The 23,179-nt window shown below is 35.2% G+C and overlaps 1 protein-coding gene across 2 annotated transcripts in view; it reads right to left on the bottom strand.

The window, feature by feature from the left end:
* Nucleotides 1-23,179, bottom strand: part of LOC114650107 (glypican-6-like) — a 1,271,406-nt gene that overhangs the window by 970,756 nt on the left and 277,471 nt on the right. The gene's annotated exons all lie outside the window — the stretch shown is intronic.

Here is a 23,179-nt window from a genome sequence, read left to right on the forward strand (position 1 = left end):
GGGAGATGAAATCTTAAGAGTACAGGCAGGGGTCAAAACTAAAAGGACATAAGATTGCTTGTCAAAACAAATGCATGAAACAAATATTAAAGTCAGAAAGTCGTTTATCAGAAATCTAAGAAGAAACTCACACTAATATTTTTGGGAGATATCCACAAACTTGCACAACTGAAAGATATGCTATACTGGTTTAAACAGCATTACATCATTGATGGAAGGAAAGGCAGCGTCACTACAATGACGCTCCAAAATAGCAGCAGCTTTAATTTACAATGTAAAAAGTATTACAAAGTAACGATAAAATAAAAAAAGCCTTAAAACAAAATGAAAATACAAAACAAGAGTGAAACACAAAGAAATAGTCCTCAAAACTACTAGAAAATATTTAACGAGTTTAAAAGAAAAAACCCAAGTAAAAATTGAAAAAAACTCTCATTTTTTCATTCAAAATTTCATTGTACAAAATTGGTTTTATATAGAGTTACATTATTTAAGAAAAAATAATAGCTGTATTCACTAGGGTACAATTGTCTCTGATTGAGAAAAATGTCCATTAAAACTTCCTGTTAGCCAAAGGACAAAATGCATCTATACGATCTGAAGCAAGACTGTGTGCAAACCTGACCAAATTGTGAATTGCTATGGAACATAATCAACAAAATCAAATGCTATACTGAAATGGGTATTGCATCTAGAAATTGTTCCTACCTGGAGGCTGGCGCTTGGTGGGACGGGTTCTGGCTTCTCAGCTTTCTACCCTGGATAAGTGGGTTAGGAAAATGGATGGATGGATATTAAACACATGCTAACGATTTTGTAGATTTGGTGTTTCCGACAACAATTTTCAATAACCCTGAAATCTATAGAGGTTGTATAATTACAATGAAGTTGGTTTTTGGTTATTTCATTTGCAACACTTTAGGTGGATTTTAGCACAAACAAAGCTTTAAAAGATTACTCCTGATAAACAAATAATATCTTTGCTTCTCCATATTTTTGCATTACAGACAACACATGTCCAAGGTGATGAGCTCAATCTAGGGAGAAATGAACAGGTATCCTTTAATAAAATTATTTTAAAAATATTATAGCATTAGTGCTGAGTGGCAGAAAGAATTCTCTGCTCTTTACATGGCTCTTTTTGGTGGTTCACTATCCCTAAAAGGACTGCACACCGTTGCTGCAATTGATGGAATTCTGTTTGCAACCTTGCATGCTTGCTGTTGATGTAGGCGCCCCCTTCTGCTACCATTGGAATGCCTGCTCATACGATGGGTGACGGATCCCAACTTGTCAGTGCCGTTACAATAGATAGAGTAATTATGCCTAGTGCTTGTCTCTGCTGGGGATTTCTTCATTTACATTACAATATGCTTTAATATTCAACCCAAAACTAATGTGAAGTGATGTTGCTTCATTATGATCACCAGTTTTGTTCCTCTTCCTATAACCAATGAAGTACAGCATATCATGCTTATATATTTTCACATTTATGCAATGCAGTATTTCAGAGCAGCAACTTCTTCTGTTTCAGCAAAATGGTTTGTTATCCCTCTACTATATAGATGTTTACAGCATCCATCCCTGCCAATTTAAGCTTATTTTTAAAATGTTTATAAGGTAACTTCCTAAATGTCTGCTGTTCTGCTAAAACACCGAAAAAAAATGCAAATGAAGAATATTTTTTGTATGTTATGTCATTTCATTGACCTCGTTTGCTCCTATTTAATAAAATTATGCAGCTGTACTTTCAGCTCCAGCCATTGCATTTGCATAGAGACAACCTGTTCACCAAATGATGTTGTTTTTGCTTGATCACTGACAGCAAGCTGTGTTGCCTAGTGGCTTTTCAACATCTGACAAGTACAAGATTCTCCTGGGCTGATGGAAGGTCACCAGACATGGCTCACAGCACTTACGCATATAAATAGTTTTGCTTATGCTATATTATGAGTACAGTATTATTTTCCAACATTCTTTAGATTTGTGGACCCTGTCAGTATTTCTATATCCACCTACTCATTAAATTTTTGGACTTGCTTTTTTTCTTTTACACAGGAAGTCAGAGCCTAACCTTGCATAATTAAATGTAAGATGAACACTAATCCACGATAGAATACCAATCCATCACCGGGCTCATTCATGGACACACCAACGCTTGGCCAACCAATCAACATTAAATGTATGGTGTGCTTTTTGGATATTGCAGAAAACCCATCAAAAACATATGCTTACATTTGGTGATTATGCAAAAGTCATAAATACAATGAGTAGACTGGCAGTTGAACACTGACTCCACAGGCTGTATAATGAAACTGCACCAATATATGAATATATCCACATTCATATTTATTGAATATTCACACCATTATAGTAACTACATTCTAGTAACTGTAGTAACTACTATGTGAATCTCCCATTTAATTTTCCTAAAGAAGGCTCATATACTTATGAAGTCTGGGCAGAACTACAATAATTGTAAATCTGAAGAATTATTGCCTCTAGCTATAAGTTTATCAAACAATAAAAAAAATGCAAAAAATAACCTAAAGGTTTTCTCCTTTTCGATCTCTCCTTCATACCAATTTCATGGTTCAATACAGCTAACATCATAAACCTGTCTTGCATATAGGAAGCCTTTATGGTACTTTACTGCTTTTCATGCTATACAGATTTTTTCATCTGATGTTTAGGGAAAGTTACAGATTTTTATATCATACTGTTACTCCTTTCCCTGTAAAGGTATTTTAAAATGAATGAGAATTAAATTGAAAAACTGGATAAGACCCCAATGTTCAAACACTGTATTATTTGTGCTATTATGAAGAGAAATTAGACAAGCTGTTTAAATGGTCTAAAACAAAATAAGTAGTGTTATTTCTCTTTCACTAAATGGTCCCATTTCACATTTTCTAACATTATTATAAGCAACATAAATTAAAATGTAACCAAGAATTTGCCACAGCAGGGATTTTTTTTTTCTATTCACATGTAGCACAAAAATCACCTACTGCGATTGCCATGTGTGTCTGTCTGTTTGTCCGCATGAAACAACTCGGCTCCAAGTGGACTGGTTTTTTTGAAATTTGGCGCAGTTAGTCTTCAAGTTCCATTTTTGTTGAGAGATCTTGAACACAGCATGCAGTATAAATTTATGAAAGTTCAAAACCTCCCATTAAAAAGCACTGCAGAATTTGCAGACTTGTCTAACATAAAACAGAGACGTATTCTATGTGACTTCAATTACAGATTAGTTTACCGTTACATTTACTTTGAGAGAGGTCACTTCAATTTGAATATTTTATACATTGTCCTCTTTTGCATGACCAACAGCCACTCGTGACATCAATACAGATCCTCAAAACAAGTTAGTCAAACGCTGAGAGACACTTATACGCCAGCTTATTTCTCCTGCTGTTGGAGGCAAGTTAACCGTAGAAGTGAAAAAAAAAACAAACGTTATTTATCTAGAATGAAGAAAGGAATTATGGAAGTGTCTGTTTGTATACATGGAGCATGCAAATATATATTCAATATTTATATTACACTAGAAACAACTTCACAGCTACATTATTTCACAAATCTAAAGAACGGGTATTTCTCTGATACTACAATTTATTAACAAAGCTCTAGAACCACTCTCCATTATAGCCTTGACATATTAACATTGGGCACTTCTTTCAAAAAAGTAATTTGTAATACAATTACTCACAGATCGTCAACAATAAGCAACTAGCAATGGAACACTTGATGCCATTTTTACATCGCTCGACTGTGACGGTGTGTGTTCTGCTCCATGCTCCCTCTTTTAGATTTGGGAGCCCTCGAACCCAACACAACGTTGGTAATGTAACCGGAAGAACTGGCAGATGAGGACAAATCAAATCGAGTAAGGGGATGGTGCAAAAGGTGCAAGTGCAAGGTGCACCAAAACAGTGTTCATAGTGCAGTGATTCAAAAATGTTTCAATAAATCCACAAAAACAACAAGTGATACATGGAGGTTAAAACCTCAAATAAATCAATCCATTAAAATGAGGTTAAAAACAGGCTGGAGGCTGTCCTTTTTACAAACCCAGTACCTTCTCCCTTCTACCTGGCAGCTCTCCTGCTTCTCCCATCGAGCTTTGCAACAGGGGAGTCGCCCTACCTGAAGCTGACCTTCTCCTACTGGTCTTGTACCTGGTAGCCTTCTGTCCACTGGCTACATACAGCTCCCGCCGGACCAAGACTCAGGTTCCCTCACCACCCAGGGTGCTTACGTTGGGGCTCAACCTCCTAAGCCTTCGTGATCCTGGTCACTCCTGCTCCTCTGAAAAGTTCAGCAGGAGTGACCCAATCCATCCACCTGAGTGTTGGCCAAACATTCTTTCAGGGTTCTCCTTCCAGCTGCCTGCCTTTGCTTTTCTTTCCTTCTTCTTCCTCTGCACTCTCTTGTCTTACTTATAATGGGGATGTGGTACAGGTGTGCCAATCAGCAGTTCCCGGCATCAATTACAGACACGGGTGATCCCATCACTTGTGCACTTCAGTGCGGAAACGTCCATGTCCTTATCAGGACTGGGAACCAATCCAGCCATACTACCATGCCCCCTTCCTTAAGCCACGTGCGCACTGATTATTTATTTAAAAAACTGGCCACTCATTTAGAGCCGTGGACCCGCAATACCACACTGACTTAGTATATCAGCTACTACAGGCCTATTTGGGCTATGCTTTTAATTACATGATATTGTAAAGTACTGCTATAAAACATACATTTAATGTAGCCTAGTGACACATTGAATTACATTCTATTATTGTTGTTATTTTTAATATGACTCAATGTTATAAAAATCCTTTAAAAACAAAAAAGTGGAGTAACTGAGAAATGTAATAAGCTACACGTTTCAAATCGGTTAACAAAGTCACCATGAATGTTATGCCAGCCATTCATTTTTTAACTTAGTTTGTCTTAAATTCAGTATTTTAAGTTTAATATAACTTTGAATGTGTAAATTTACACAGCTTGCATTTTCTGGGAAAAGTTAAACTATATGTTTGCTTTATAACGATACATTTAATTGTTCTGCTTAAATCAGTTCTTTTCTTCCATTTCTTTAAAACTTCATCATTATCAGAAAGTAGATGCCAACTAGACAGGGTTGGTTGTGTTGTTCAATGATACATTACATTTTGTACCTGAATGTTCTGTTAGTAGTGTCTGGGAGAAAAACCTATATTTCTCTACATTTTGTAATAATGATATTTAGAGACAGCCATGTATATATTAAAATATATAATACATGTATATATTAGATATATTTGTTTCAAATAAAGAAAGTGAATCATAAGTGATATGGGGTTTGACGATTTAATAAAAGATGAGAAGCTATATGCCCATGTTTTCTAATTTAAATGTATTTTTCAACCTGGAACTGGTGGTTACTTTAATTTGGTCTCTTTGATAACTTACAGGTTTTGGGTATATATCATAGGTAACAAACAGTTTCTTTTAACACACAGTTTCTTTAAATACACTCCTGTTTTCTTTTATCTGATGGAAATTGTGAAATAAGTAGAATAGGTTGTGTAATGTACATGTCCTCTAATTGCAAATAGAAAACAACAATTAAAACAACAATTAAAATGTATGTTTTCCATATGGTACAATATAAATAATATAAATGTTGATTCAAATATTAATAAGCAAGTACTATTAAAATACTATTAAAATATATTTATTATATATGGACTTTCATTTAGATTAAAAGCTTGATTAATTCTTTAGGAAGAAAGATATCCTAATGCCAAAGGACGTGCACTTGAATTTACATCTGTTGGTCAGCCTGTAATACTGAACAAGTCATATACAGTAACCTGATAACGCCCCGTCTATTTACAATATAACATAACACAAGTACTGCTATTGGACTACACTCATATTAAAGGCTGTAAGTAAAATCAAGAAGTTATGGCCAAATGACAGGCTAAAAAGTGCATTTCAGATACCAAAGGAAATTTTTAGTATTCACATACTTATACAATGAGCAGTCATGTCTGTCACTGAAAAGGATTCCACAGTATAATATTTACAGGCTGCACATTCGCTCTCTAAAATTAATGTCACAGAAAATTATTGCACAAAGTTTGATTTAGTAGCTTGTACTATATAATGCAGATATATGAAGGTCTTTATTTCTTATTAAATCTAACAACCCTCAGTCTGAAACCTTGTCTTGTACCATTAAACAATATTTACCACTCATGACTTTACAGAATTATAAAATGCCTCCTTTATTAAATGAGAGCCGGCTGCATGAAGCCCAAAATCAGCGGTTGCACTTTCATTATTTTGTCGTTCCCTATTGTATTGCTTTCTAATAAAATTTCAGTAGATGGTTCAGTGAGATAAACGTCGGGCTTGGCTCAAGGCAAGAAATATGGAAAGATATCAAAATGGATAACAAAATAAATATACGTAGTACTGTATAAGCATGAGTCGATCAATGAAAATAATAACATCTTATACTGTACATTTCCTATTCACAAAGATGTCAGTAAAGTCTGAAGGGTCTTTTGGATTGATATGCTGAAATTAAGTGAACAGTGCACAGTATTTAATATTCTTTTCAGTAAATATTCTGTAAAAAACATTAAACAAATGTAATCCACTAACAAATGCTACTTGAAAAATCAGTTTGGTTTATGTTATAATTTGACTGCACATGCAGCCCATAATGTATTCTCAGTAACAGTATTTTTTAAAATGTGTTCAGTTCAGTTTATTTTAGTCTTACAAAGCACAGTTCCATGTACAAACCCAGCACACTATTCACTTCCACAAATACTGTATTGCTAAAATAAAACAAACATGGCAACAAAATTCAAGACATTTGTTTTTTCAGATCCATAAACCTGGAACCTGAAAATACTTATACGAAAAAATGAAATCATTAGCTATTCTGGGATGACAATTGGGGGGTTGGTGTTTACGATCTCTGTGAAGTCTAACATTTATAAGTTAATGATTTTTCAAACTTAGTTTGTAATTTCTTTTTCTTTGACTTTCTGTAATTTCATATACTGTATATGTTTTCCTGTTTTTACATTGCTATATATCATATATTATTCTTAATAAATAATTGAGCAATTATTGTCTCACTCCATTCATTCATTTACTGATTTTATAGGGCTGCAGGAAGCCATTGCCTTTCTAGACAACACCAGACACATGGCAATAATAAACCCTAAATGGGACAACAATGTATTTTAGGGTACACTCAGGCAAACATCTATTTATGTTTTCTCATTATTGGTTGGTGCAGAATTATCAGAGCGAAACTACAAACGCACCAAGACATGACAAGAATGTGCAAACTCCACACACAGTGCCTTGACTAGGAATTCTAGTCTTGTACATTAAGCAATATTGTGTCACCTCATATTCAAGTATAATACAGTCAAAAAAATTATTAAAATTAAATTATATTGTTGTAGTGTACAAAATCTGTAAATTTTGGTCTATATTTTCATTACATTTTGTTCAAGACAAAACAACATATGAACTTAAATACAGGTCACTGACATGGACAGTTAACATCAAAGGCAATCTGTTTTCCTGAATTGTACCAATATCAGTACCATCTGTTTGAACTGAGCAGGAATTCAGGAGACACCTCAAGTTGTATTGACGATTTTATCACCTGTGACGGAAACGACATCAGGACTAAACTGGTTTATAGCTTGGAAAAGGAAGACATGCTATGGTTCAAGCTGTACCCGATTACTTTACAATCTGTGACCAGAAGGAGATGCCATGGGACTGGAAATTACAGCTTGAGACAAGAGATTGTTAAAACATAAAAACTGTACTGCTTGTAAATTCATTCATCATATTGACAGCCAGCCAATCAGGTGCATGTAGCAATCACATCTTGCAAAACCTCCAGGTAGAAGTTTATAATAAATATGCCTCGGCTGAAGAGTTATAGAAGAAGAGAAGAAGAAGAGTACAGAATGACATCCGAGGAAGGCGAGAACGACATCAGAAGAGGGTGCTGGCAACGTGCGGCCATTTCCATCTGATCATCAGAAAAGCATCTGATGAACAACTACGAGTGCTAGATCACAAGCCGCCTGCGACATTCATCCTTGTCATCTTTATTTTTTACTTTTTCTAAAGACATTACTATCAATCTTATTTTCTGTTATTCTTTGTTCTATTTGGTATTATTATTATTCATATAATAAATAACACACTGCATTTAACTTTCTGTACTTTGTTTTCCTATTTAGATTGATTGAAGTAATAAGGTAAATTTCTTAGAGCACCTGGAGCAGTGAGGAAGTGCCATATGATCCAAGCAGCTGACGAACAGCTCTGTCCAGTAATGAACAGTGCATTAAAGTAAAACATTCACTAGTTGATAAATGGCCTAAAGCCAGGGATGTTTAGTCTTTGTATGTTTGAATATATTCTTGGAGACCAAAGGTAATATTTAGGTCTGAGATATATCTAAGACATCACATGTTGTTCAAGCCTATGATAAGTAAGTCTCTTGGAGTACTAGGGAAAGCGGACTGAGCATGTGTTATTTATACGATACTTGTGTGGGTTAAAGTGCTAGGGAATAATGTGCATGTGCATATGTCTTTCATATGGTACTTCTGTGGTTAGGATCTGTGTGTATGCGAATATCTATGTATGTGTGTGTTAATCTTAAAGAGCGACAGCAGATCAACCAACCTGACGAGTACACTTACCCTTAAAGAAAATAGGTAAAGGGTAAGTAGAGGGAAATACCATGATAATACACATATGTACTCAGTACAATGAAAATCTTATTCTGTGAGTCCTCCAGCAACAAATAAGAATACACAGCAACAGTCCAGAATACACAGCAATAAACAAAAACATGTGCAAAAAATGCAAAAAACAAAGAGAAGTAAGGGTGCATGTGCATATAAATAAATGATTCAGTGCAAGCTCTGCAGATATATGGTCTCAAGAAGGCCCTCCATCCTCAAGCTAGACTGCAGTGCTGAGGGGAGGCGACAGTGATTGAGTTTTATTTACAAACCTGATGGGATAAAGCAGAAAAATGTCTTTCAGCCTTTTAGTTCTGGCTGCTATGCTCTTATAGCATCTCCCTGACGGCAGTAGTATGAATAATTCATATTGTGGGTGGATTGAGTCCTTAATAATGTTATGGGCGCTCCTGCGAACTCTGGTGTTATGGATGTCCTCTAGTTTAGGGAGTGCTGTTAGAATGAAATTTTGCCACCGGCTCTAGGGCCTTGCGGTCCCATGCTGCACTGTTCCCAAACCAGACTGCGATGGAGTTGGTGAGGATACTCGCAATCGTGCATCTGTAGAAGTTGCTGAAGATAGTGCTCAGCATGCCAAACTCCCTCAGCCTTCTCAGAAATGCTCACAAATGCTGCCGTGCTTTCCCCACCAGGTCTGTGATGTTGTAGGTCCAAGTGAGATCCTCAGAGATGTTGATGCCAAGAAATTTAAATGTGGCCACTCTCTCCACCTCAGTCTCTCCAATGCACAGTGGTGGGTACCGTCTTCTGAAAGTAAACTACAATTAATAATTCTTGTAATTCTTACCCATTGTATAAAGTGTCAAGCAAAAGTAATGTTACTATATTGTTTTTTTAGACTGAACAAACCTATTTAGATTTGAAATGTTATGAGTGAGCTAAATCTGAAAAGTAAAATTAGCACAGAAAACTAATTGCATATTTAGTAAAGAGTGCCTAACCATATGTTGGTGTGAAAGCATCATTTTAATGCATCAAAATTTAATAGTACCCACTTTGTAACTTACAAGAAGCAGACATTTACTAAGACCATTATTCCTGTTACTGAGAATTCTTCCCAGTATTATATCATATCATACATGCTTACTAAATACCTGATTTGAGACTCCAAGGCTTTTAATTGCCTAACTTAATAAAGTTAAACTATCTCCACGGGAGAAGTCTGAATGAAATTAGCCCTTGCCAAGTAAACAATAATTAAACACAGCATTTAATGTACATCCAAACAGCTGTGCATTTACAGCCAATACAAATTGCTACAGAAGAATAGACTGAAATATAAAACCATAAACCTGAAATCAGCAGAGCTTCCTTAGACAAAATCACAAATATTAAGACATCCACCTGTCCCAGTTTGTTATTCATTATTACACTTACTATGACTCTGATTCCCTTTACATTCATCCTCTTTGCACTTGTATACACAATTATTTGAAGAGGACAAATTGCCTTGGAAAGCTACAGTTATCTGACTAGAGCTTTTATCCAGATGAAATGATAAGTTATGCAAAGGATTTTTGAACAAAGCAAAGGGTTATGTTCATTAAACACGAAGGATCAAGAAAGCAGATGGTCAACAATAAACATAATTTGTTTAAGCTCAGTGAAGTGTATTTGTGTAAGCAATACAATAGGATGCATTTTACAAACAAGACACCACCTAGGTCAGGTGGTTCCCTAACCGAGGAATCTTCTTAAAAACATTTGTAAAAACACAATAAAATGTTTTTGAAGTACAGAAAATATCTATTATTTGTTAATAGATAGATAGATAGATAGATAGATAGATAGATAGATAGATAGATAGATAGATAGATAGATAGATAGATAGATAGATAGATAGATAGATAGATAGATAGATAGATAGATAGATAGATAGATAGATAGATAGATAGATAGATAGATAGATAGATAGATAGATAGATAGGCACACTAACAAACACAATGGCCTGAAACACACCAAAATGACTAAAATGAAACAAACACATCTGAATTGTCAGTTTCCAGTTTACCAGTTTCACTTCACAATGTCGTATAATATGGCAGAGTACAACTACAGTCCTGCCCAAAGTTAGCAGCAGCAGAAGTTAGAGCAAGTTATCCAGTAAACATGAGGCAAACGTTTGCTTGTCAGATGAGAAACAATTTCAACTTTCTCTCTAAATGCAAAGCATTACATCTGGTGCAAACCCAGTACCATGCATCATCCAGACACCACATTGTCTACTGTAAAACAAGGTGTTGACAGCATTATTGCATTGGGCTGTTTTTCATCAACAAAAGACTACAAAAGCTTGTCAGGTTTAAGGGGAAAATGGATGGAGCAAAGTATGGGTAAATCTGAGGGGTTAATTTGTTTCAGTCTGCTAAGGAATTCCTACAGTAATGAAAACATGCCAGAAAGACAATGAGCTACAACACGAGGTCAACTTTAGAAAAGACTGTATTAACTGCAAAACAATTTTCTGACTTTAATCCTAAGAAACAATGTAAGAACAATGAAAAAAATTGTACATTCATTTTCTCTCAGCAATAAGCTAAGGCAATAATAAATCTGAAAACAGCTTCACATCATAAAGTAGAAATTTTCCAGTAGGGGTAGAGGCAACACTTGTTGATTAAATCAACTTGTGACCCAGGAAGGAGAATAAATATTCAACCAAAATACTTTAGTTTTTTTTGCAGGTTTGCTGCATTTGACCAATTTAATGGAATACTCCACCCAATAATTTTATTTTTTATATGTTGCTTACCCCATGTAGTTTATAGTGATGGTTGAGAAAATTTTAATTTAATAAACTAATATTAAATTTAAACTCATATTTTCATGGAAAACCCAAATAACAAACTTTCTGATAGAATGGGTGTTCATGAAAGCCAACAGTAGACAACAATAATTAATATAAAGACATCCATGAAAAAAATCCCACATTACGTGTGCCACATAATATACACATCAAGGCATATAGCCATAGGCTCACAACAGGCAAAATGCACACATTTTTTGCTAAAATATTGTTAAATAAAAAAAAGAAAAAAAGAGCAGTGCACAGAGAGGAAGGTTGTTAACATAAGAACAAGCTTTTGAATTGAATGAGGAGGAGAGGTAGATATTCTTTTAATCTACAGTACAAAGGTGTGTATACAGAGCATCGAGATTTCAATTGTTCAGACATGTATTTTAATGTCGCTGTTTTCCTGGTCAGTGTAATTTAGAACCACAGTTTATTCTAGGTCCAGTGTCGACATAGTTTTTAACATGGTTTGATTTTATCACATAGTTTGATATCTTCCATCTCAGTTTTTTCAGTGCTTTTCCTGGTAAAGATTATATCAATAAAGACCTAGAAGGAGAGACCGGGTTTCCCTTAACTCACCAATAGTCTTCCATTCAATTTGAGAAATTCATAGGTAAACTGAGAAATACTGTATAATCCAACCAATATCTAATAGGTTAAGTCCTAATAGACAGTGATGGGTTCTCTTTTAAGATAATGGGTTAACCTGGCTAAAATGTCCACATCAACATAATTTATGTCTCTCTTATATCAGTAATGAACGTAAAATTTACTCTTTGCAATATAGGAGGAAAACCAGGATCTCAAGACCAAAACAACACAAACATTGGGGCTTTAGCTGGAAATGAATTAGTGTTCAAGAACCGCCAAGTGACCAATTAGTGTTGCCAAGTGGCAATTCTATTTTCACAATATTCTAATATTCTAATAGTTCTAATTCACAATAAAGTGTAGCAGGTATCAAATACAACAATCTTACTGCAAAGAAGCAATACTCTTGCAGTTGGGAGCCCAATTAGTCACTTAAGCTGGTTCTGCTTTGGCTTATCTGGGTAAGACATATTTCAAACCATACTCTGGATGGTATGTGGATTTGAGTTTGCATTCTCATTCTTGTAAATGTGATGTGAAGGGGCTGTCATCTAAGTGAAAACAGCCCTGTTACATTTATGTATGGACAGAGAACTATATATATAATGTGTTTTATATTGGATACTAGATACAGATCCCTTCTGTTCAGGACCTAGACAGTCTTAAAAAGGCAGAGAGTATCTTTAAAGATCTCACTCACAGTGCACAGTCTCTTTCTCCCTTTCCTGTTCTATCAAGTAGTACAGGACCATTAGTATTCATGTCACTGGATTCAGGGATGTTTTTTATCAGATGAGCATAAGGCTACTTAATAGCCTTTAGTGCCAACAACTGCATGGGTTTTTTATATATGTAGTTAAATATTGAATTTGCTGTACATTAAAAAATGTCAAAAGTGTGCAGATCTCAAAAAACACAAGTCAGACATGCGCTTCACCCTATGTCTGCAACAAACTAATAGGCCTCACCACTTCAGTATCCTGAGTGCAAATTCAAAAGGCAGGCAACTAGACTTTAAAATTTAAAGTCAGTAAGTTCAAAAGGACTAATGCGGAAAATACAAAATAATCTCTGCCTCAACAAAAAAAACTTTCTTGAATAAACTTTTATTAAGAAAAATGTAAGCACAAAAAATTAAAACAGGCACATAAAAAAGCCAAACAGGTAAACTTGTATCAAACAAATCCAAAAATGAGAAACTACAGACTGTACCTTAGTTTAAAAGCAGGGGGTTAAAAGTAAATATGCAAAAATCAAAATGAAAAGCAAAATTCAAAACAAATGAACAGCCAGAGTGCCATAAATACGGCTGGCGTGGTTCCCAGATTTCATTGTTGGGTGGCTCCACCACTTGAGGCGCCACATAACAGAACAGAGTAGAAGCCAAAGAAAACTGTCATATACGGTACATTAACATGATAATGTAAAGTGTTACCACACAATCTATATATATAAAACAGAAAGTCTGCGTCTCTGACTGTCTGTATGTTCCTTATACAATCTTATACCCTTTGACCGATCTCGATCAAATTTTTCATAGTTGCTCTCTCGGACCATACAGACTAGACAGATTACTTTGGAAACCAACATTTTGACCCTCAGGGTCCCAGTCGTTTCCTTTTTTCCATTGTGTTAGTGTTTGCACACCAGTGCCATCTGCTGGCTCAGAGCGAGTGAAACATCCGAACAGGCTGCCCCCAAATTAGCAGACAAAATGACCAGAGCTTCACATTATCTAACCCAGCAATGGTACATGCTGCTTCTATCTAGTGTCACATAAAAAGGGCCACCTTGCACTTTTGCAGGGGGGTTCTTGGTGAGACAAGAGTGGAAGTGGAAGTGCAGTGCAACACAAAGGAGAATCAAACAGTTGTTGTTTAACACCTTCTTTGTTGCATTTTCTTCATAATTTAAGCACTATGAACTGTTCACCTTTAACTAAGAGGATGAGTCAGACATGATGGGCATTCAGGGTCACAATTCAGCAAAGAGTTACCACAATCCTACAAATATACCGAGACAACACAATCTAAATAAATAAAACTCAAAAGTCAAAATGGACTAAAACTAAAAACACAACAAACAGCACAAACAGCACAATATACAAAGTAGTATCTAAAAAACAACAGAAAGACTAAACCTCTTATAAAGGCTGAATACCCCATGCTTCCCATAACCTTCCACTGGAATAAATGGGTTAAGAAAACAAATGAATGAATGCAAAGTATCATTTATGATATTCAAACCTTGAAAATTTGGGATTTTTTCCAAGAAAATCACACATTTTCTGCTGTTCTCATCTTTTTCACACTCTAATGCTTAGCAACAAGTAGTGCTTGAAGAACAAGTGTAAATACCTAAAGGACAATGCACAGTAAAGCTTGCGAAAACACACAGAAAGACAGATTCATCACCAGCAGTGGATTAATACAGACACACAAATCTGTGCAAATAACCAGATGGCTAAATATTTCAGAGGAAAAAACCATTATGCATTGAATTATTAATTTCCATGGCAGAGCTCAATTTGCTCTAAAAATGTTATACAGTATATGTCTGTGAAAGCACTAACAAGTGAATAAATAAACGATGCCCTTAAAACATCAAATATTTTAATCATTGACAACTGTGGGTTCCATTGAGTTTAGTTCTTTTCAGATTGGTTTTTGGTAACACTTTATAACTGACATCTACACTTTGGTAGCACTTCAAAATTGACAGCTATACATTTTTAACACTAAGAAGCCTGTCTGCTGCATTATGAATGTATACTCATATGCCAAATTGCAAACAGGTTACTGGCTTCAGTTTAGAATAATGATGACAACTCAAACAACTTTTAATCAAATATGATGAACATTTTTTAGAAGTGGAATTTTAATCCCGTGTCTCTTGCATTAAAAGCTTGAAATGTAAAGTAATAGCATTATCCAGTGCAAGAATTTTGAATTTATTGTTGCAAATTATCAGACAACTTGACTGGGTGGTGTCTCGGCCAAGGTATTCAGCTCTTTGCTTAATTCAGTTTTATGATCAGGCATAAGGCAAAAACAAACCCTGGAGGTGATGCAAATATTTGAACTGTGGAAAGGAAAACTGTAGAAACCAGAGAAAAATCCTCAAGAACATGGTGCAACTCCACCCTTACACAGCCAAGGCCCAGTTCTGCTGTGGGATAGAGGTCTGCACAGTACTGATTTGTCAGTCTTGCTCCTGGCTGCTCTCAACAAAGTTCTGCCTCTTACCCAACCTCCCACTCTTTCTTCCGCAAAAAAAAAAAAAAATTAACAAATTTCCATCAGCATTTCCATTTACCCCACTAAACAGAACATGAATTGGGCACATACACTAAATGGACTCTTTAAACATCAGAATCTACAAGGAAGAAAACAAGAAAACTCCAACCAGTAATAATGATCGTGCATATGCACACTAATGTTTTTTGAAACTATTGATCAGAATATTGATCAGTTTACTTATTTACTTTTCAAGAAGATGTTTCTTCAGAATTTCTTCGAGACTATGATCACCTGCTCCCAACTAAATGAATAACTACTAACCTCCCTCATTCATTCGTAACTCTTAAATTTAGTCCATGCCAGAAAAACACAAAACCTGCAGGATTTCTAGGTAATGCCGATCTGCAGAGCTAAATAATAATGAGAGGGGTTTCATCCTTTATAACTATTTTAGTATCGTGTGTCCAATCTGGCTTTATGGCGCTGAGACCAGATTAGAGACCTTGGTAACAGCAAGGGCAGAGTTGGGATGATGCAGTATTTTGTTGTATTGCACCAAAATCACGGGCCCTAATATCTGCAGTGGAGTTGTACGAAGCTAAATGGCAGAAAAGAGGCAGAAGAGTCAGTTGTTCCTGATAACATCGACTTTTACCTGCCAGTGCTGCCTAGCTGGTGATGCTGCCAACATTTTTTCTCAATAGCATAACTGCATACAGCTCCCATATGGGATGCATTGTCCCATGGGACTGCCCTCCTTCCTGTACTGGCATAGTAGCTGCCACATCAACATGGGTGGCTGCAGGTTTTCCTCTCCTTCATATGGCCTTGTCCCTATACTGTTTCACTTTTTCCTAACAGTAGTTTCCCTGTTCTGCATTTTAAGTTTCATGTATGCCTCATTTCATTATTAGAGCTTTCTGAAAAAATATGGCACACTAGTGAAATATATTTAACAACTTGAGGACTAATTTCATATTGTTCTCCATGGCCAGCATTCCTTTTCCTTTAAAATCAAATATTGTGCTGTGTCACTAAATAAAGAACTACAACAGTGTTCTTGAGATTAAGGAAGAGTTTGATGTATGTACACCTCTCCTAATAATTCAAGTAAAATATTTGTACAGAAATCACTGTAAGCTGGGTATTCCAAGATAAAGTATATTACAAAGTTGGCTCTAATTTTTAACAGTTAGTCTAGTGCAGACTAATATGAAAACAGAGCACTCTTTGGGAAACGTACTTTAGGAATGGATATGCTGAATGTTTTTAAGAAAAGCAAAAGTTGTGAGTTCTTTTTAATCAAAAAAAGTGGTGCTGTTGGTCAAGGACATTCAGAACACTTTCCTTGTTCTGTTCAAATTGTGAGCGCCATTTATTAGTCAGACGGCCTCCTCTTGCCTACACTTTTACTACACTGTATTGTTCTTTCCTCAGGTGGGCTTACTCAGGATTCAGTGTTTAAACTGGATTCAGATTTTGGTTACACAGTTTCTTCCAAGGTCATAATAGGGTTAATGAGCTCTCATTCTTGAAAGTCACAATTCTGTCTACCCATTAAAGCCCTTGATGATGCGTTACAGATCTTTAGCCACACCTGTTCAGTTACAGCCCTATGACGTGAGGATAAATTATTATTATTATTATCATTATTATTATTATTATTATTATTATTATTACTATTGATCTATGGTACATAAGATAATTTGTTCCAATAAATAAAACATCATTAACATGAAAGCCATACTTCTAAAAACTTATCAATTGGCTGTAACACAGAAACAGTGTCATTTGACATAGTTTGATGTCTTTTAGCACATGTAAAGTAATTGTTCAAGGTGTTTTTATACTTGACCATAAGATTTCAAATTGCATGCACATGTTTGTCAAATTCAGTATGTGAAATCTCTTTGGCACATTGGCAGTTTCCCATAGGAAAGAGGAATTAATCATCTTATTAAATGGTTCCATATGTAATGACAAATGTAAATTTTCTAATAGGAAAATGAATGATTAAAGCATGTTCATACATGGTGACCATGTTAATTTTACGCATATGGATGTGCAGAAGGTTAGCTGGGTTCAGTTGATGAAATTCATATGTATACGGTTCCTATAAAAATATTCACCTCTTTAGAAGTTTTCACGTTTTATTGCTATACAGCTTTGAATCACAGGGGATTTAATTTGACAATTATCAACAGAAAAGAACTCTTTATTGCCAAATGTGAAAACAGATCTCTGCAAAGTGGTGTAAATTAATTACAAATATAAAACACAAATGAATTGAATGCATAAGTATTCACTTTTAATTTTAAAGCAATTTATATCTGAGCAAAGCTGCAGTAATACAGCAACACCATACATGTTCATTCACACCTACGTTAAAAACAGTTTGTCATAATATTATATTTTACCTGCATTTCTATACAATGTGGTATTTGAAATACTGTTATGATTTGATTGTGGGTGTAGCTTCATTCATTGCTTTTCCTTACCTTAATCATCAACATATTCATTAGTTAACCTAAGATATACATATCTGAACAGTTGAAAGAAAACCAGATAGTCCAAAGAAACTTGGGAACAACGTGCAGCTCCACATTCACAGTACCCAGGCCTACTCAGCATGTCGGATGGAGACCCGCATGGTACTTTGGTTCCTTAACAAAGTTCCATCCTCCAGTCCCACCTCCCTCAAAAGTTCTATCCTGCTTCTGTGCACATTGCCATTACAGCCTCTAAATGGTATACAAATTGAGTGCATAGTGGATTCTTAAAATATCACAATCTACAAGGGACCAAGAAAGAAAAACTTTAACCAGTAATCACAATCATGCATCTGGCTTTACAAGCTGTTACACATTTGCATCATAATTCCTGTAATAATTAATATTAATTAATTAATATAAAAAAAATTAGATGCTTCCATGTCACAGAGCAACACACGCTGCATTTTTCCTCGTTTCTGACTTACAGTGATGTGTTCCTTAAAAAAGGAAGAGATGCTATATAGCAAGCCATTTATAATTTAGAGATTGAAAAAATAATTGGGGGCACCAGCACGCTATTATTATTGCTCAGATCTTTAAAAATAATTTAAGAAGATTTAACAAGATTTGTATATTGCTGAAAGGGGAATGGTGGTATTGATAACTGAGCTTGATACGCATTAGCTATTCTATTTTGCAAAAGTCATTGCAATTAGCCTTCAATCTAATAGCAAAATGTATAAAATAATCACACATTTAAGCATTTACATAAACATTTACTAGAAAAGTTGCCCAGGATCAAAAACAAAGTGGTACCAATCCACTGAATTAATTATGCAGTGAGGTTAACAGAGTGAACACACAACAAAATCATACTTTCCAGGAAACTAATGGATGGATTGGAGATCATCACTTCAGAAGTGATTTCAAAAAGAGAGTAAACACTCAGGAGGGCTAACCTCTGGCTGTTCTTGAATGCACTGCATTCCCAATTTCTAGCTACTCCATTGAAGACAGTTCACTATTTTCTGCACAAAGGTGGACGGTTATACTCCCCAGTGGCATGACTGCTGAGACTCGTAATCAACAAAAGTTTGAAGAGGGTGTAGCCCAATAGGAAGGCATGAATTACAGTCCCTTGATCCCCTAGCACACACACTAATACTCAGTCTGCACTTCTCCCGTCAGTTGTAGTCCTTGTTTCTCTGTGGACTTTTCTCACTATAAGTCTTCTCATTTTGTGTGAAGATTAAGCTTTCCCAATTTAAGGGCAGCTACGATCCTGTACAGAGGATACTTTGGAACAATCATTTATCATGCCATTCTGTGTTACTCCATACATTTATATTCCCACTGTAAGAGCTTTAGCTCTCCCTCTGCAGGATCTTAAGGGATTGAGATTGATACGTTCCATTTCGAAGCTAGGTTCTTTGTAGTTTTCTTTAAAGTGAGAAATGTTTGCACTATGTGCTGCCAAACATTGGTTAACCACACTTATGTGGCTATAATGCTATTTGACTTGGCAAAAATTACACATTAAAAGAATGACTGTACAATTAATCTTTAATAACATAAATACAACACCAATATAATTCTTTTGTTAACTTTGATTGCTCTCCATTTTTCCTATTTTTGGTTTTCTTTTTTTCACTGCACCAGTACTGTATGTCATTCAATAATACATGCTTTTGCACTGCCAATGCTTCACCATATATGTCAGTATTCCACTGATATTTTCATATTTGCTGATCCTGATTCCACTAGCACCTGGAACTAGGAGGAACAAGCTTAGGCCAAAGCCTCTTGTCTTGAAAGTTAAGGCAATCACCATTAACCACCAGCTTCTACAACTCTGTGATGGCCTGTGCAATTCTGTACACAGTGGTGTGCTGGGCTGGTAACGTCACTTTAAAAGAGGCCCACCGAATCAAAATGTTAATTATAGAGGCAGACTTGGGTGTGGGACACACTCTGGACCCCCTGGAGGTCCTAGCAAAGGAGGGAATTAAAACAAAATTTAATGTGTCATTATGAACAATGCTGCACATCTCCTCTCTGACACACTAACATTGAGGATTCTCAGCCAATGAATTATTCAGTAGAAGTGTGTCGAGAAACGCTACTGGGACTCCTTTACACCAACAGCAATATGTCTGCATAATGCTTCACTGTGACAGTGATGGCCAAATTAGAAGTTTTTTTTGTTTCTTTTTAATTTATTTTTCCTTTTCAGTCATTCTGATATGTGTTCAGACCTTAGTGTGTGCATGTAAATATTTATGTATTTATCTATTCATGTATTTATTTGTTTAAAAAGCTTCTTTAAAAAGCCAAATAAAGTTCTACCTGTCTAATCTAATCTAAAATTTCATAATTTACTTTGCTTTTCCTCTATATGTGGAAATTGGAGTGTAAACTTTAGCTGAGTAACTTAATAAATGCAGCAAAAGCTCAAACACACTAGAAAATCCACTCTGTAGCAGTTGAGCTGCATAAAAGCAGCATGTCCACTGGAAAGCTAAACCGGCAGTGTGTAATCTGTGAACTAAGATCAATCGCTTTCCATACTCATATTAGGAAAACAATGTTAATAATATGCAATATGAATAGAAAAGAATTTCCTGTCTAAAATAAATAGAGAGGAAAGACTTTTTCATCATCATCATTTTATATACCATACAAGGGTAAATCAGAAAGTAAAGGCAATTTGAAAATTACACAGTAGCCATAACGGATAGAAGCTGTCACCATACAACAGTATTCACAATTCCTTATGGGTAGTTCAAACACACCAAGCACAGTGAATTTCAGCTTATTTCATTCCTTCTGGCCAAAGAAATCAAAGAAATGCATTTATTGCATAATTTTGAAATTAGCTTTATGTTTTGATTTACCCTCGTATTATTATGATAGAGAGTGACTTTTCAATTGATCAAGCAGAACAATGGAAAGACAGGCAGAAAACCTTGGCTGTAAGTACTTGCAGGTCGAATTAAAGCAACAAGCTTTGCCCAGCAGGAAAAATATGCCAAAAGCATTTCAGACATTTAACATGAGAGAAGGTTGTATGATTTATATCCTCCCCTACCCTGCGCCCACAGGAGTGTTCTGAGTTTCAAGACATGTACTATATGTTGTATGTTGAAAGGGTTAAAACAGATAGAGACATTCAGCTGGCTAACAGATATATTTAAAGCTGCATGCATTTCTTATGCCAATTTGTATAATAAAATAGTCAGAGCATTAAATTTAACAGTCTGGTGACCTTGAAGCACTTTCATTATCCCTCAGAACACATTTAATGAAAAGCCACAAAGACTTATTTCTTTTATTGTTTAGCCCAGGAAAGAAATTAACTGCAAAATAAAACCTAAATATTAAGGTAGAAAGTTGCATTTTTAGGAAAATCTAAAGTGCTCCCTTTAGAAATTGTTTAACTTTATAACTATTTTAATCTTGTTAAATGATCTTTAAAATAATAGCTATGTTAAAGTTGAACTAATCAGCTCATTAATCCCCCTTCTCAAATTTAATTTCTGGAAGTTTTCAAATGCATCTACAGTTAACATAACTGCTAAGCTCTAGAACTGAGTACTCTGTGAGGTGTCTTGCTTTTCAGTAAAGCTGCAACGTGACATATCACACATTTTACTACATCAACTCTTACTTTTACAAGCTCTCCTTTGCTAATTAACTGTGGCTTGTCATTTTCAATGAATGAATATCTTGTCACGGCATAGGAGGCAGTTCCCACACTCTTATGCAGTTGTATGTTGTCTTTTAGATTAATTTATGAGACATTTAGCTGCAAACTGAAGGATGATCTTTCAAGCTACAGATTCCCAAAGAACACCCTCTCAAAAATATCAGAGTTGTTATTTTAATTCCATGCACTCTCAGATCCTAATAAATCTATTCAGCAATAAAATAGATGAGAAGAGGTGTGTCAAGTTGCATCTTCTTTCCTGATATTGTTATGCTTTTGTGTAGAAAATTCCAATATTTGTTTTATTTTTTACATGTCACTGTGATTGTATGGTACAGTGTAAATTATAATCACATGTAGAGTATACTCACTGGCTAAAACATATTTTAATATATTTTGGTACATTTAGCAAGCTTAAATTGTAGACAACTGGATTAAAACATGGCTCAAACACAAGATTGACTATATGAAGAATAGGGAAAGCCCATAGACCTGGCAGACAAGCAGAATGTTTGTGTGATCCTCTTTGCCTGGTTAACCATCAGAGAAGATGAATTTAGTGGTCCATGTGAACCCCTGTCTTAGCACAAAAACAACCAGACCATTCTTTCTGTGTATCATTACCTTGATCTGTTCAGGCTGTATTTTTTCAAGGCCTGCCCAATTTAATAAAAACAAATAATAACTCGTGTATACATCTCAAATGTTGAAAAACCATAAGTATCTCAACTCCCCCTGCTTATTCATCTTGTCTCCTTTGTGAACACTCTTGCTTGTTATGTCACCTTTCTTGTAGCAGAAGGAACAAAGCTAACCCTAGGTGCTCTCATATTTCAATCAAGATGTTTTCTGAAGAACTGTGACATTGCAATCACTGATTGGTTATGCACATCACATGATTTATATCTAGGCAGCTCTACTGAACACTGTTTAATTTCTTGGGTTTGTTTTGTTATGTAAAGTACTCATATATATATGCAAAATGAAGTCACAAAAACACTGGACTACTCACAATGTGCAAGGACTTATTGACAAAGTCTCGTCTGATGTAAAAAAAATTTACCTTATAACAAAATCTAGAGTTTAGGCAAAGTACTGATCAGAAATGACTACTTAAAACAGTGCAAAATATTAAAATTAGTACACATCAATACTACAAAAAATGACACACCTCACTTATATTTCAAGTAACTCATTTTAAAATTTCTTGTATTTAATGAAATAATATTTGTTGAAAGGAGGCCTCTTATTCCTGGGAGTTCCCAGTGCCAGAATAAATGCAGCAGCACCCTCTACACAGTATGCTGTATGTTCTAAAAGTATCATATTTTTATTGGCATCTTCCAGTATTTTGAAGATATTTTGAAGGTCTTTTCAAGCAATCAAAAATGCATCACATTTTAAAATCATAATTGTATTAAGTATATGTTGCAATTAGTATTTCAGCAATATTTAACAGTGTGCTACCTGATGAAATAGATTTTAAGGTGGTAAATTCAATCAAAGTAGTGTACTGCTTAGTAATTTGTTTTTCAAAAACATA

The sequence above is a fragment of the Erpetoichthys calabaricus genome, chromosome 4, assembly GCF_900747795.2.
Source record: "Erpetoichthys calabaricus chromosome 4, fErpCal1.3, whole genome shotgun sequence".
Taxonomy (NCBI): Eukaryota; Metazoa; Chordata; class Cladistia; order Polypteriformes; family Polypteridae; genus Erpetoichthys; species Erpetoichthys calabaricus.